We start from the raw sequence: 14,863 nt of genomic DNA on the forward strand, positions 1-14,863 counted from the left end.
TTCTGTGAGTGGTTTTTCAGGAATGAAAAACCTATCCTTCCCACCCCCAACCACCCACTCCCTCAAATAAGGGTTTCCCTTTCCCAAGACGCCAGATTGCGTTGCAGACAATGCCACTCACTTGTTACGGAAGGCTCTGGATGAAGTTGGCCTGGAAAAGGCATCATTACTTCTCTGCTAGGCTGTCCTCTGGCTTAATGGACACTGGACTTACCAGTGACCCATGGCTGCTGACAGCCGCTGCTTTTCCTGCCTGTGACACGCCCCCTCCTCCCCGCTACACACACATGAAGCCCCAATAAGGTGATCATAAGAGCTAGTTTGACTTTTGTTTTAGAGACTGTGTGGGCTGGTATAAAGATGGAACGAAGCTTTAACAATTAACAGCTATGCTCTAGGGAGTTAATCTCAGGGGACAAACTCACAGAAAACGTTCCTTCACTGCTCTTGAGTTGTTCTTTCACTTTGATACACAGTCTACCGATTAGGCATCCCATTGGATTTCTGAGATTTACTTTAAAAAATATGAATACTCCTGAGGATAAAGTCACTTACATTTTAGTGAGAATTAGTCCAATTAAATAGCTTTCCTCTGAAACCCTTTTTGCATATGGCTATATTGAGATAGTGAGGTTTGGAGCGAGAAAGGGATAATTTTAGCAACAGTACACCTTGGAGATTGAGGACCTGGATGAAGAGATTCCTATAATACATTCGGTTTCCAGCATTTTCTAGTGTTCAAATGCATCCGATAGACTTCAGTGATTTGTCTAAGGAGGTCGACTACCATTTTAAACACCATCTCCATGGGTGACATTTGTTACCAGTTCTAAACAACCAGCTTGCAAGTGAATTTTTTAGCTAGTAATTTACGCTGCGCAAATGATGAGTCTGACATTTAGAAAGGCAAAAAGGTCTCACATGTGTGGTAGTGGAAAAAGAATTCATTCCTCTAAATGTAGGGTGCATGGCGTAAGGAAATGCTCTTAGTGTAAAGAAATCCAAGAGGATGAGCCTATGAGGTCATGGCCAAGTGCTTTCTCATTGCATTCTGTTGTCCCCCTCCCCTAACTCCCTGCCACCACTTATTTTCAGTTCTACCCAGGGAGTTTCTAAGCTGTTGTCTCAGAAATGCCTGAATCCTTTCTGCTGCCGAAGATATTCCGGTAGATGTTCATTTCCCCGCCATGGGGAACTCTCATGGAAATCGAATTATCCATATTCCAGTGATTGCCGAGGCTTCAGCAATTGAAATGATGCTTGGCTTCTTGTCATTAGAACACAGCTAGAATGGTCAGAGTTCTGTGCCTGCGATGGTTTCAGGACTAAGGAGCAGAGGCGAGGACAAGGAGGAGAGAAGACTTCATTCCACCTGGCGCCTTGGACTGAAGTTGCCTAGCAGGAGTGGTGATGGTTTCATACCCTGGAGCAAGTGGACACCTGAGATTTTATGCAAAATTTCCTGTGTACATTTTTGGGTAAAGGGAGCTCATAGTTTCACCAGATTTTCAAAGGGATCTTGACCCCTACCCCCAAAAGGATTAAAAACACCGACATAGATAATAATTTTGCCATCCCAGGGAGTGATTTCTTATGGGAGAAGGTGCTCGGACTAAGATGATATGTAGGAAAACAGTTGCATCAGTCTGAATAGGTAAGACTACGTCGCAGGAGCAAACTCAGCGGCTGAGTACAACGAAGTATATTCCTTACTTGCACTCCACACCCGGCGCAGCAGCCAGGGAGGATACGCGCACCGCAGCCGCGCTGGTGCCCAGGCTGAGAAAGTCTCCACCTCCAGGTAAGCTTCCCCCATCGCCACAGCAGCCGGAAAACAAAGCGGCCTGAAAGCTCACTGGCTGTTAAGCTTCCCCCCAGGAGTGCTTACATTTAATTGGCCAAAACAAGTTACATGGCCACGAGTAACTCCAAAAACAGGAGGGAACATCCGAGCCCGTCATGTGCTCAAATGGAGAACTGGAATATTTGTGAACGACCCTAATGACTACGGCTGTGATATAAAATTTTTGGAAAGAAAACCATAAAGTGTTCAGCTCATCCACTTTAAAAATTAAGAGCAAGGAGCGTAAAACTGTATTCAACAAATATAGTAGATAATAAAAAGAATTTCAGTTCCATGGTATGGCCAATTAAGATAGAAAAAGTCAGGGGGAAAGAGATTGAAAGAGAGGGAGGGAAAGAAAGTGAGAGAAACAGAGAGAAAATGAAAGGGGCTTTTGTGCCGAGAGGAGGAGGGGCAAGGCCACATGCCAAAGCCAGGTCAGGGTTTTCTGCCAGCTCAGCCCTGCACCTCATCATTCCACCCGGGCTGCTGCCCCAGGAGGCCAGCTCCTTGGGAGCAGGCAGTCTTCCAAGTTTCCCAGCGCCCCACCTTTCTGGGGGCTGCTCCAGTAAACATCAGGGCCCCCGGCTCTCTGCATGGGGCTCCTTACAGGAAATTCCCTCACATACGTGTTTCTCGGGGACAACATACTAGAGACCATCGTAGTGAAGCTGAAAGCCAGGCATGGCTTGTGAGCCTGGGTCCCACCCCAGGCCATCCCCTGCGAGACACCAGCGCGGCTGTTGTGCATGAAGACCACCTGCACGAAGGCTGCCGACGACCAAAGTGTGTCAAAAGCAGCAAAAGAAATCTCCTTGCCTAATGCGGTAACTCGATTCAGTGCACGCGTTGAAACTATGACATAAATATTCTAAGCACGTATTTTATAATAGAAAAGACTCGTTCTGTCTCTCTGTACATCTGCATGTTTTAAAGGCATAAACTAGCCCCAAGGGCTATGCTTTCCTCCACCCCCACCCCTTTCCCTGGCTCCTGGAGCTGAGCCTCCCTGTGCCCTAGGAAAGCCATGCTCACATGGCTGTCCTCTTGTGGTCACCTGCTGTTGCCACTTGCTACTCACTATGAGAAATGGACAGGTTGCTTGGACTCCTCCCCTTCCTCCTGGAGGAAGCATGTACCTAGCTGAGAGATGGGTCAGGCTGGGTGGAGAGTCAGGGGCAAAGGGAGGGATCTCGGTGATGACATAGGACTAGGCTGTCTTACATTTCCCCCCATCAGTTTTGGTTCCTTCCTAATTGTCATCACGCTGCGGTAAGGCAGTGTGAACTTCATTCTTCAAAGGCGATGTCCCCTGTGTTAATCGATCAGCTGTTGCTGTCTAATAAACTACCCCAAAATTTAGTGGTCTAAAACAATCACCATTTCTTATTTCTCACTAGTCTGTGGCTTAGCCAGGTGGTTCTTCTGGTCTGGGCTGGGCTCAACAGGTCTCTACTGGGCTTGCTCATGCATCTGTCTACAGCCAGCTGGTGTGGTGGCTGGGGCTGGCTGGGGCTTCTCTCCTGTGGTCTTGCATCCTCCGCCAGGCTAGCCCAGGCTTGTTCACATGGCAGGTGTAGAGTTCCAAGAACAACAAGAGAGCAAGTCCCAATGCCCAAGTGCTTTTTAGACCTCTGCTTGGGCCATTCTCTGATTGGCCAAAATAAGTCAACATAGCCAGCCCAGATTAAAGGGCAGAGAAATAGATTCCATCTTGCTAGGAGGAGCTAGTGTGTTGTCATTTGTTCAATCTGCCACTCCTGAATCCCAGACTTTCCATGCCAATTCTCTGGTGCAGGGTCTCCCTGATGCCCTCCTCCTCAGCCCCATGGTCAAGGGCACACAGCCAATATGGGGTCAATATGTACTACCCTGTGAAAGATTTGGAGTACCGAAGATTTGGGATACCTTTACATGTAGGCAAAGGGACCCTCTCTGGGTTAGACTTGGCTATCTATGACAGAAAAAATAATCTGAAATAACTGGGTTTAAACAAAATAGAAAATTTTTTTCTCAGGCAAAACAAGCAGTCTAGGAGACCTTATACAATCATTAGAAACCGAGGCTTCTTCCAGCTCACTGATTTGTTACCCTCAGACAATTTCCTTGTCCTCATAATCTGAGAAGGCTGCTAGAGCTCCAGCCATCACATCTGTAGGCAGCAATATGGAGGAAAGGAAGAAGAAGAACATATGTATCACTTAAAGGAGACCCCCCGCCCATGGTCTCAATCACTTGTGCTTACATCTCAGTGGTCAGAAATTAGTTCTACTCTCGAGTACAGGGCACACCTACCCAAAAGGGAGGCTCAGAGAAAGATGGGCACATTATGCTTCACATAAATTTCTGTGATTAAGGAGAAAGAGCAGAATGGACTTGGGGGATCTTTTCCAATGAAGATCTTTCACAAACACGTGACTGTGAAATCATAAGACATATTTGCATAAGTCTCCTTCGCTTAGTGATCACACCTGGGGTAGATTCATGTCAAGTTAGTTCAGTTCGGGTAAAGGCACGGAGGCAATTTGTCATTCCCTTGTGAACTAGTGGCCTCTTGGGCAACACTCTGAGAGGGCCCAAGGACTAGCTCACCTACTTAATCCCAGGGTTGAGGTTTGTTTTATTTTTTCAAATTTTAATTAAGATATGACAACTGTACATTAAAGTTCACACATCTTAAGCATGTAGCTCGATGACTTTTTACATATGTAGCCCCCATGTAACCACCACTCAGATCAAGCTATAGAACATTTTCAACCCCTCCACCCCCACCCAGAAAGTTCCCTGGTGCCTCCTCCCCATCAATATCCACCTCCAGAAGTGACCGTGATTTTGACTTCTGTTACCATCGAGATAATAGGTTCTTTTCAGGCTGCTGCTGCCGGGATCCTGGGATCCTTCTGAATGAAACCTGCTCTGTGCCTCTGCTCTCTGCCGGGATTCTTGTACTACACTCCTCCCTCCGCCTACTGCAGCCTGGCAAGAGGAGAGTTAGGAAGCAAGGGCATTGCCTCCGGGGTGGGTGGAGGGGTGACTGGGTGTAAACTCTTCCTGCTGAGGGTGATCACAGCTACAGTTCTACAACGCCCTGTCTACTGTGCTCTGGTTTAAACACACGCAGTCACCTGTATGGGAACTCCTGACACCCAGGTTGTAAAAAATTATAGTATTAAGTAGCCACACCCAGGCATCTGCTCCTCCTCTCCCCTCTCATGCCGGCTTTATTTGCCCTCCGGTTCTGGTCTCCCTATCTCTCAAGGATTCCTCGTGCTGGCCAAGGAATGTGGTCTTTCTTGTTTGGGTTCCCCTCCCTCTCCCCAGCTCTGACTGGTCATGTTCTCCATTCTAACACCCGATCAAAGAAACCTGGTGATTTATAAGGACAATTTGACATGTTCTCTGTGGCCACCATGGCTGATGGGTGGAAGTTACATAGAGACCCACTTTGGTTCAATTGAAATGACTTTATGGTGTCGCTACTCAAAGCACAGTCCTCAGGCCAGCGGTGTCAGCCTCACCTGGGAATGTGTTGGAAATGCAGATTCTCAGGCCCTGCCCCAGACCCACTACATTGGAATCTGCATTTTCACAAGATCCCTGGGGATTCGTCTGTCCGTAATGTTTCGGTTATAACACTGAGAGCTGCTCTAAGGTGGTGTGGATACTTTATCAGGAAGTGGGAGCCCCTGGAAGCGCCTGGCTCTGGGGGGCTTCCATCTGGGCACTGTGCCCCAGGTAGGAGCTGGACAGAAGTGTCAAGCTGTACCATTTTATGAAGGCTTACTTGCCTCTTCTTGGACCTGTCACACCTGGGCTCTGGTTTTAGAAACTCTCCTTTCCTTACTACCGAGCTACAATCCCTTATCTGCAATGGAAACCTAAAGGTTTTATGTGGGTTTGGCACAAATGTATTTGGTAGCAAAACCTGGTTTGAACTGATATGAGGCTTTTGAGAGTTATTATATATCCCACTTTGTACGACTATTCATATGTCTTCAGCACGGAAATATCAATGCGTCTGATGACCTGAGGGGGGGTGTTTCATAAAACATGGTTTCTGGCCGGGCGCGGTGGCTCACGCCTGTAATCCTAGCTCTCTGGGAGGCCGAGGTGGGCGGATTGTTTGAGCTCAGGAGTTCAAAACCAGCCTGAGCAAGAGCGAGACCCCGCCTCTACTAAAAATAGAAAGAAATTAGCTGGACAACTAAAAATATATGTATATACAAAACTAGCCGGGCATGGTGGCGCATGCCTGTAGTCCCAGTTACTTGGGAGGCTGAGGCAGAAGGATCGCTTGAGCCCAGGAGTCTGAGGTTGCTGTGAGCTAGGCTGATGCTATGGCACTCTAGCCCGGGCCACAGAGTGAGACTCTGTCTAAAAAAAAAAAAAAAAAACATGTTTCTTACAAGTCATACCTTTCTAATGTACAAAAACTTCTTAATTCTGAAACCTTTAGCTGCAGGTTTTAGATGAAGGATGTGGACCCTTTATCTCCTCCTCCCCCCATAGATGATGCATTCCATTTCTTTAATTCCCCACCCATTTTAAATTATTATTAATTACAAAAATAATACTTGTTTGGAAAAATCCAGACCATGGAAATAGACGTTTCTGGCCCTGGTCCTAACCACGGCTTGGTGTCTACGCTTTCCTTTTTCTTTTCCTTTATACATGTGCTTAGGTGCGCCCCCAAACTCACAAGTGCAGACACACATTTTCAATCACACTTTGCAAAAGCATCGTGCATCTCTCTCCCCCACCTTAAACGACATTTCAGGGCTTTCTTCCCACGGCAATACATATATTTGGCAGGTGCTGTTGGTGCCTGGCCTGTGTCCCTGGAGCCTGACCACTTCGGTGTGTGCCACTCCCTGCTGACTGCCAGCATCCTTTGCCTTAAGGGTTTTCTCCAGTGCTCTGCCAAAGCGGGGAAGGCCAGAAGTTCCGGGGAATCACCAGCGCAGGGCACAGCCCTCAACCAGTGAGTCTCAGGAGTTGGTGTCTTATTACAGTGGCTACCTCTCTCCTTGGGGGGGATAACTTGGAGGCACTTCTTAGAGGTCCCCAGTAGGACTGAGCCCCATTTGCCCACAGCAGTAACCAGCTGGTTAACACACCTTTTACTGGCTGCCTTCCCCGCCCTGTCTCCTCCCCCCCCCCTCCACCTCCCAGCCACCTCCCTTCCATGTTTCCTCCACTTCCTACATAAATAATTTGTACTCTAATGTTTGTCTCGGGGTCTGTTTCTGCAGAAAACCAAACTAGGACAATGTAGAAAACCTTTGCTTTTTATTTACTGCCAAGTATGCCACGATATGGATATACCGTGATTTCTTTAACCGTTCCCCTATTACTGTCCTATTTATTGGACAGCTACGGTGCTGCTCATTTTTCCATGTGACAGATGAGGCTGTGGTAAGCCTCCTTGTGCATATATTTTTGGTGCAAGCGTGAGTATTTTCGAAAGCAAGACTCCTAGAGGTAGAGTTTCTCCGTCAAAAGGTGTGTACGTTTAAAATTTTGATAGATACGCAGGCAGTTTGCTTGACATATTTTGGATGTTGCATCATTCTCCCTTTTAGTTTGTCTCCTCCGTCTATGTGGGCTCTGTCCTGCTCCTCTGCCCAGAATCTACGTTCTCCTGGGAGCTTCTGCCAGAGCATCTCAGGTAGAAGGCCAACTATCCCAGTTTGCCCGGGATGGAGGGGTTTCCCAGGACACAGTCCTTTTCAGTGCTCCAGCTGGGACAGTCCCAGGCAAACTGAGATGGTTGGTCACCCTAATCTCTGCTCCTTCAGCTGGGCTCTTACTTTCCAGCGCTCCTGCTTTCAATTCCTCTGCCTCAGCCTCCACGCCCAGGGTCTCTCACTCAAACTGCCTTGGGGTCTCTCCTCCCAGGTCACGGTGCACCTCTGCTCCCATGAGCCAGCGTCATCACTAAACACACACACACACACACACACACACACACACACACACACACACCCCTACATGTTCACAACCGTCCCTCAGGCTGTGATTGCATTGCCCTCTGGGACCTATTTCCTTCCAAGCACAGACACATCTGCCCCCTCCCTGGCATCCCCCAATGGCCCCGTGCATTTCCATGAGCCAGGTGTCAAGGGCAGGAAGGCAGGCACTCTGTCCCTCTGCCTGATCCAGTCATTTCTATCTCCCTTATGCGCGTCTGTCTTTCCTTCCCAGCCCCCATTCTGGAGGATGCCCGGTCTCTACCCTGGGGACGAAATATAACCTTTGTCTATCTTTCTGTGAATACTTTGAATATGTCCTATCCTTATCTGGGACGGGGGAAAAGAAAGAGGGAGCTGAGCTAAGAGATGGAGAACAGATTCCTGAGACTATTGCTTAAGCACCCAGAACTAGCCAGACCTGAAGCCTCACTATTTGTCTTGGTTTGGGTCCCCACAAGCAGACCCCAGACAAGGATTTGATTGTAAATAGTTTATTTATAAAATGGTCCCAGGACGCACACGTGGGAGGGGGTGAGGGAAGTAAGGTAGGGAAGGGAAGGAAGCCAATAACAGCTATGTTACCAAACCAATTACCCTTTGGGCAACAGAGGCTCGATCCCGTTGGGGAACTTGGGGAGATAGTGTGAAACATACTTTTAAGGTACTCACCTGAGAGTGAGGGAGCTGGGGTATTTATCTATTAACTTCTTGACCATCATGGGTTGCTCCGGGAGCCATTAACTCTCCAGAACTTCTGGCATGAACCAAGGTGCTCCCGTGGACAGAATAAAAGCCCTGGTATTCACCAGCCACCTTTGTGCATAGGGTGAGTGCACGGGGCGGGGCGGGGGGCACGGACCCTCTGCTTCAGCACTGCTGTCCTCACCCCACCTGTACCATTGCAGCCCTTTGTTGCTCACTCCACTGCAAGCTCTGTTTCTGTCACTTACAACCGTAAGAATCCTAATTAGCGCACCTTCCTCGGTTGCTGCAGCGCTGGACACTTTCTCCCTGCTTGAGCCCCTGTGTACTTGTTTCCTGTGCCTTTGGCACTGACCGCCTTTGCCCTTGAGGGATCGCTTGTTTTCACATGTATGTCCCCTTTCTCCAAGCAGGTGGAAGGTCTAACTCACTGGGTGCCTACTGCTCGCCAGGCCACGCGTAACCCTCACAGCAACCCTATGAGGTGAGGACTGGAAGTGCGTTTGCTAGATGAGGTTCAGAGAGATCAAGAAACTTGCCTGAGGTCACACCGCTAGGGCAGGCCACAGCAAACACTTGGACTCAGGTCTGTGTCATGTGAAGACCCAAGTTTTTGCTGCGTTTGCCTGCGTCCTCCACCCTGGCTCATGGGCTATTGTTTTAACTCTTCAGCACCTTCTCCTCCCCCCTCCCCGCGAATAAAGCCATTCTACAAGACTTCATCACCTTTTCCTCGTCTCTGTTGCTTCCTTTCCGCATCCCTGATGCACTTAATGCCCTGCATCTTCCCCATTTGGATAGAGGGTCCGTTCCCATTTCCGACATCTCCATTGTGGCTTCTTGGTACACATAGTAAGAAAGAAGTCCCATCAGCTGTGAACAAGGTAGGGGCTGTTATTACCATGCCACGTCACACAGACAAGAAAGCAGAGGCCACACAGCTGGTGGTTGGCAGAGCCTGGCTTGGAGTCCAAGTTTGCCTCCAAACCTTTGAACGTCTCCTTAAATTTACTGTGTTTGCACGCTGCCTGGTGGTCCAACCTGCTGTCCAGCTTCCCATGGGCGGGGACCACAGGCGACCTCACTGGGGGTGGAGTGGTGGGTGGCTCCTGTCTTTATAAAGCATTTGGCAGAATGAATTGCAGTCTCCCCAGATGTATCTGAGAAGGGGACTAGCGGGATGCTTCCCCGGGGAGCTGGGAGCGTGAGAAAGGTCTGGCTCCACCTTCCAGTTCCCCTCAGCGGGTCTGGCCGGGGTGGCCCTTTCTGCAGGAGCCAGGCACAGGCTTGCGCTTCTCGGCGCTGTGGCTCACGCGGCCTTGACACGAAGGCCTGCAGAGGGAAGGCTCCGCCAGGGGCCCAGGGGCCAGGAAAATGCAAGCCCTGTTCAACTGTTGCCCAGCAACGCCACACACAAACATTTGCTGACAGGAAGAGGCGAGCAGCTTTAAAGCCGCCTGACAGGGAGGTGACGGGGCGGCAGGGAGAGGCGGAGGTAGACAGTGTGTAATTGCCAAGCCGGAAGGCTGGCCTGTGGCCAAGGCATTGAGTCTAACCGCCTGTGTCACTGCCCTCCACATCCGAGGAGGATGCTGCCCGCGGCCATGTTTCCAGGCTGAGTGCCCTGTCGTAGTCTGGTCTGGGCTGATCCTGGGAGGACATCTGTGGGGTCAGCTTTGGGCGTGGGTGGGTTCCCGCTCCTCCATCACGGCCTCGGCGGCTGTGCAGACCCGAGTGCAGAAGGCCAGGGCAGCTCTGGCTCGCGGGCACCCCTTCGGCCAAGGAGGTGGCCTCTACCTGCATCTGAGCAGCTGGCGGGCCCTCAGGTGCCCCCTCCTTCCTCCCTGTGCCTCCCCCTGCTGCTGCAAGCTCGTTGTTCTGGAAACAGCCTCTGAGCAAGAAACAGGGCCCACAGAGGGGTCTTTTGGTGACCAAAGCTCCTGCTCCCTGACACTCTCCCACCAGTAGGTCTAGAGCTCAGCCTCTGCCAGAAGAGAGGATTCTGAGGCTTTTTGGTGGGTTTAGGTGATTCTAGAAGAGTCTTCTGGAATTCTGAAGATTCTCCCTAGTCCTCCCTGTCAGCTCACTTTCGTTCAGTGAACAGCCCTAAATTAGCCCTGAAGCCCCTTCAAACATGCCCACAGTGGCTGCGCAGTGGGGCCCCAGGAAAGAGCTGGAAGGGTGGAAGAGCAGAAGCAAAGCTGTCCCCCAAAAGGCAGCCTGACCCTTGACCTATAGAAAGTCGACCCGCCAGCGGGCTGTGAAATCTGATAGCAGTCTCATAGCTTCCAAGAAATAATTATTCCCAGGAAAGTGTTTTCAATTTTTAGATAAACCGCTGTTTAAGAAGCAGAGAGGACAGGACTCGAACAGTGGCAAGCGTCTGCGGCTTCCCTCAGCGGCCCATCATTAACCATTGCTCCCGGAGCTAAAGGCTGCGGCTCTATCCCCAATTAACAGCCACATTCCAGCAAGCTCCCTGTTTATCAAGGCATTAGCGCTGACATCTGGGGACGGTGCCTACTCAGGCTTGCCAGCTGGGAGGGCCTAGATCCCATCCGTCCTTGCTCAGATGATGGCGAGGGCCCCCTGCAAAGGGTGGCCACAGATGGAGCTGCCGAGGCCCCCTCCGCGGCCAGCGTCTTCCCACTCCCTTCCCACTGCTGCTGTGTCATCTACAGCCAGCGGAGTGTGAGCCAAGCAGCCCAGTCCCTGTGGTGACACGTGTGCCTCTGTGTGACTGTGTGTGCATGCGCGCCTGTGTGTGAGAACCTTATGTTTGCGGAGAAGATGGCATCTGGGGAGGATTCTCCAAGGAATTCTCTGAGAACAGAAACAATCTCTGTCCCCTTCTCAAGCCTGTGCATGCATGCATGCATGTGCGTGCGTGTGCATGTGGGTGTGTGCATGTGTGTAGGAGCTGTCATGGCTACTCCCCCTCCCCTTTCTCTCTTTCATTATCCCCCCTTGTTTTTCTTCCTCTCTGGTCATTGTCTCCAAAGCATTGATGAAACAACCCTCTGCCCTATTCTCTAGGGCGGGCACAAATTCTGTTGACCCCAAGGGTGCTCGTTGGAGTTACATAAGTCAGAGTCCCCCAGGCCTTGTCAGAGCAGGAAGCCCACCTTCCAAGGACCTGGGACCACTGGGTTTGGGAAATGTCAACTCTACACCAGCAGCCCTTCCCACACTTTGTCCCTGTGGCCCCAGCACGACCGGCGCCCTCCCCTTTTCCGTTTGCCTTTTATGACTTCTGCCTTCTTTGCAGCCCCGTTCGTTGTCTGATCTCTTGAACGTGAGTGCTCAAACTCCCCCAGGAGCTGGGCCAAGACACTCGCAGGGGCTCGGTGGTGCCTTCAGGACCCTGAAGTCGACAGCTCTGGCCTCAGCCTGAGGTCTCTTTCACCTGAATGCTCTTGTGGCACTTTCACTTCAAATGCATAAAATCGAATTCACCCTCTCTCCCCTACCAGAGTTCCTGATTTCTGTCAGTCACTATTCTCTCAGCCTACACTTGAGAGTCACGTTTGACTCTTTCAATGCCACTTCCAAATCCAAGCAAGTCACCTTATACCTACGTCCACCCCTCTGTCACCTCGTCCCTCCTGCCATGCCACACCACCCCAAGGGACTTACTGATGAACTGGAAAGAGACAGGCATGGGCTCCCTTCCCCTTGGGCTGGAAAGAATAGCACCCCCCACACAGCAAACCGCCAGGCTCTCAACCTTTGATTCCTCCTACACACAGCTGCTAGATTAATCTTCTTCTGCTGAGAGCCTGCCCCACCTCTGGGCCTTTGCGTGGTCAGTTTTCCCCTACCTAGAATTGATTCGAGTGAGTTAAGAGATTAAGTGGCGTAGGTGCCAGCCCTTTGCAATTTGTGGCTTTGAGCAAATGCTGGTTACTATTTAAACAAGAGTAGGAGGGGGTGGGATGGGCTGAAGTCTCACCTGCTAGGCGAAGCCTTCTAAGGGGAATGGCTGTTATTTTGCCTGAGCAGTCAGTATGCAGTCCCCATCTTCTCCCCAATTTTCCTTTGGGGGGCCACCCTCCCCTCAGTCTGTATAAGTTCAGTGAAGCCAGCCAGCCAGCCAGCCACACTCCCTGGGTCCTGAAGTGCGCTATGGCCCAAGCTGGCCAATTCTAGCCAGGCAGAGGCAGCCCTAGGGATTTTTCTGGAACTGTTGGAAAAGAGCACTCTTTCTATCATGGTTCCTCTACTAATAAATAAAATGTAAGTTTGAAACTGCTGGTGGCCATCTTGTCCCCCTTTGCAATAACTGCCTGGATTCAGCCATGCCTAAAGCCAACTACCTTTTAATGTATCAATTTCCTGAGCCAATAAATACCTTTCTTTTTAAAAGTGGTTTTAACTTAGCCAGTTCGAGTTGGGTTTCTCCGCTTTACAACCAAGAGTCCCACCTGCCCCACCTGTGAGTAACCTCTCCCAGTTTGGAGCTCTAGGTCCTAATTGGTCTCTGCCCACATTCAGCTTTGTGTTGTTATTTTGATTTTTACGTGGAGATCCTTCTCTCCAACCAGAGTGAGCCCTCCTGAATGCGGCCCCTGCCTGCTCGATGCCAGCACCCTGTAGGTGATCGTTACTGATGGCATTGTCAATGGTTGTTCCCCCACCACCTGTTCCCAGCCCCCATCCCTGTTCCCAGCCCTCGGGTGCAGTTACCATGTGCCAGGCACTAAATGCTTTACTCACGCTAAGTCAGCCCTCACAACTACCTGTGAGGTGAGAATTACTACTATCCCCATTTTGCGGATGGGGAAACCGAGGCACAGAATGGTTATGTAACTTGACCAAGGTAACAGTTAACTAGTGGCAGAGGCGAGACTAGGCTCCAGGCAGGCTTGCTCCGGAGCCATTGCTCTTAACCACTCTGACCTGCTGCCTCTTAAATTCCTTGCTGATATGTCACTTATTTCCCAGGTTCCGGACACTTCCGATTCCTCCTGTGTCCCCCAGTGCTTCATGCGGAATCTGAATTCCCCCTCCTGCCGGACTGCTATGGGTGCCCTCCGGATTTATACTGGGCCCCTCACCCGAGTGTGTTTTGGAACAGCTAGAGAGCCCGGGTTATTTATTGCCACTCATAGCTGTCCCCTAAGGGAGCCTGGAGGAGGAGGTTAGATATTTGCCATAATCGGCAAATTGGGAGTGCGCAGAGCAGTGCAGCACCCCAGAGGGGCAGAGGCTGCGCGGGGACTGCTCGGCACTCGGGCACTGCTGCCTGTCTTTGGAGACCAACCCTCATTTCCCCGCCTTGGCTTGGACCCTGAGGCCAGTCTGCTCTTGCTTCAGGGGCCTTTTGGTCTTGCTTTAGGTTTCCTCTAAGGCCAAATCGGCTGGCCCCTGCTTTCTGAGAAACTCCTGGGGGAAGAATGACTTTTCCTCTTCCTTTCACCTCCCTTTCTCTTTGATCCTGTGGTTCTTTCACCAGGGCGTCTTTCAGTCTCTCCTGGGGCAAAGAGGCATCCCTTGTTTACCCACAAATAATTAACCGCTGTAGTCATTTAACATATACACAGACGGCATCACCGTAATTACAGAAAATATATTACATATCAGGCTCGAGGAAGGGAGGCGATTCACCACCCAGTGGGGCCTGGAATCAGAGGTGAATGGATCCGTAGCTAGCCTGGGTTTCATTCCTGGCTGGGCCCCTTTGTCAGCTTCCAGCCCCCTCTGCACATCCTGTAGGAGGGGCGCTGCGGTCCTTGGCCGTGAAGCTGTGATGAGTGGCCCCCTCCAAGTGTACATATGTTCTCAAGTTCACCCCCTGCGCTCCCCTTTTTGCTGAGGCAGTAAAAACGGTGGGTTTGGGGAGTGCTGACTGTGTAATTGCGCAAAGGAGAGAAAGCAATAGAATAACGTGGAGAGAAGCACTGAGCACTCAGAGAGCAAGGCATGTCAAACTTTCACGTGGACAAGAATCGCCTGGGCGGAAAAGGGTTGCCACGGGTGGGACCTGAGGGTCTGCACTCCTAACATGCCTGCAGGTGATGCTGCGGCCGGTCCAAGGACCACACTCCGAGTAGCAAGGACTTGCAGTAATCTTAAAATTTATTCTCCCCTTTAATCCTCCCAATGACCCTGTTTTACAGATGAGGGAATTGAGGTTCACAGATGCCAAGTAACTTGTGTGAGGTCCCACGGCCGGCCAGCCCGCGGCTTTCTGTTTAGTATGTAGGGCAGCGTCTCTGGCTGCGCTGGAGAACATTTGCAAATGTGGGGGCCGGGCAGGATGGATCAGGCTCAGAGGGCCGGAGGATGCCTGGGATGTGTCCTGGATGAGAGCCCAGAGGCCTTGTTTTTCAAGTGCTGAGAAGCC

This window comes from Propithecus coquereli, unplaced genomic scaffold (genome assembly GCF_000956105.1).
Source record: "Propithecus coquereli isolate 6110/MARCELLA unplaced genomic scaffold, Pcoq_1.0 Scaffold173, whole genome shotgun sequence".
In the NCBI taxonomy this organism is placed as follows: Eukaryota; Metazoa; Chordata; class Mammalia; order Primates; family Indriidae; genus Propithecus; species Propithecus coquereli.